The sequence below is a fragment of the Anneissia japonica genome, unplaced genomic scaffold (assembly GCF_011630105.1).
Source record: "Anneissia japonica isolate Jap-2015-1 unplaced genomic scaffold, ASM1163010v1 scaffold724_len3256291_cov202, whole genome shotgun sequence".
NCBI lineage: Eukaryota > Metazoa > Echinodermata > Crinoidea > Comatulida > Comatulidae > Anneissia > Anneissia japonica.
In genome coordinates this window covers 2429938-2432148 of record NW_022744966.1, presented here as the reverse complement: position 1 = coordinate 2432148, position 2211 = coordinate 2429938, and the positions used below count along the sequence as shown (strand labels likewise).

The following is a 2211-nucleotide window of genomic DNA, read 5'->3' as shown; positions in this document are numbered from 1 at the left end:
GTCCATCAAAATGGAAGTAGATATCAATCTTACACGAACTCTTGAAAACAGCTGGAACAAACCACGTGACATTGCCATTGTATGTGATTTCCACGTTCGTTTTAATTTTTGAAATAAATAATATTTCCTGTTATACTATAAGGTAGGCCTACACCTATGAAGCTAATTAGGCCTAACATCTAAACTGTAGCAATGAAAGAGGATGTTGAACGGTTCGTCCCTTGTTGGACATTTCATACAACACAATACAGTTTGCCGAGTCTATGGCCACTTTGTTGCCGAATTCAGCTCGCCGATCCAAAATTATGACAATCCAGTTTGCTGAAACCCAGTTTGCCAAATTTTGCCGTCACTGTCCGAGTCGTACGAACAAGGACTTTTCCTGGAACAAAATTTAGAGGTAGGAACCGTATTTATATATAAATTAAAAAGAACACAATGATGTGGAAAAGCACACTTGAATGCATGGCTATCAGTTAAAATTAGTATCATATCTCCAGATTTGCCAAGCCTGTTATTAATGTTCAAGTCCATATGCACGTGTCAGTGGTTGTGCCAGCGAGATTAGGGAGGGCATTTCAACCCCATCCCCGTAGTCTGGCGCCACGACGAGGTCGTCGAACCAAAATGAATGATTTGCCTATTCAAATAGCGTTATTTTTATTGCCAGTTTATTGTGGTCTAACTAAAAGCACAATTGGGCTATACGGCAAAGTGGACTCGGCAAACTGGGTTTCGGCAAATTGGCTAGATCCCATCTCCAAAACACAAGACGATCTGAAAACGATGCATCCCCGATCGTCTAAGATAAAAAGCTTTATATGCCAATAACTTACTTATTGTATAGAATGATATCAGGTTTCCAAGAGTTTAAAGATGGCAAAGTTATTGAATTGATGCCGCCATAGTCATCTGGGTTCCAGCGTAAATGAATGTGAACCCGGTACTATTGAGATTGAAATATGTTTGTTAAATGGTTGCATGGACATTTCATCATTCTTCTGATCATCAAGATCATCATCGTCAATTTCGTCATCCTATAGGCCTATCATCTTCATTGCCATTTTAATGAGTGAAGGGACGAAAATGTGTACTCACCTGTCGTAGCCATACGTTAGTAATACGAATTTGATTACGCTCGTTCTGTGGAAATAAACAAATACTAAGAGTTTTAAAAAAAATTTAAAAAATAAATAAATAATAATAATAATTGCTATAATAGTTTGCATTTAAATCTCTTTAATTGGTCCTCACATATACATTTTTGGTATATGGTTTATGATTGGACAACGTTTGGAAAAGATTCAAGCATGGAAAGTGACGGGCAGAAAAACCCTGTGCAAAAAGATAGGAAAAACTATACAAGAAAAAACCCTCCAAACTAAACCTACTATATCTGTTTGTACAACAGAACGTAGGGCTTTTCCTCATTGCCAGAATAAAATAATTAAAAAGTATAAAGTAAAAAACACACGAAAAACAAAAATAGTAATAGGCCTACTACTAAAGAAAATTATGAAGTAAAAAACAACAATGAAAACCAACTTCGCGACTAACGCGACGTCAGTGAGACTCAAACTATAGCTGCAATGGCAAAGATATGCAAGAAAAAAGGGAAAAAATCAGAAAAAATTACTGGCTTTTCCAGCTATTGTTAGGAAAAGCCAATAATATTGATGATGATGATGATGTTAATAATGTGAAAATAATGATTTGTTGGGGAAAAAAATGCAATTTCAAATGCTGATACTACCATGGCGATAATTTGCTGAAGAGCGATTCCATACCATACCGGACAATGACCGACGAATTCGGCGAAGCGGACGGCCTAACTCATCTTGTAGTTGGACGTCAGATCAGTAACCAAATCAAACACTTTGCTGGTTGCTGCAAGACCTGCTAAATTATTAGACGACGGCTTCACGTCGCTATTTTTCTTCGTCTTATTTATATTGTCTCAACTTCAGTAATATTCGTACAAAAGATGATCCACATCTGTGAAATTGTGTTTATTTTTAAATATGAAAAGTCGATTAATTAAACAACATACCTTTAATGTGCTCTAAGTAAGTTAAAATGACCAGGAAGGAAAAACACTGCCATGTCGTCTGTGCTTCCATCTGAATCCAGATCAAGTTGGTGTATTATATTCTGAAACAGTGGTGGCGCCAGGACCTGCCCGACGGAGGGGCTAAAGGCCCCGACGGGGTG

General features: G+C 37.4%; 1 pseudogene; it reads right to left on the bottom strand.

Annotated features, from left to right (window-relative positions):
* Window positions 1–2211, bottom strand: part of LOC117119876 — a 7724-nt pseudogene that overhangs the window by 3731 nt on the left and 1782 nt on the right.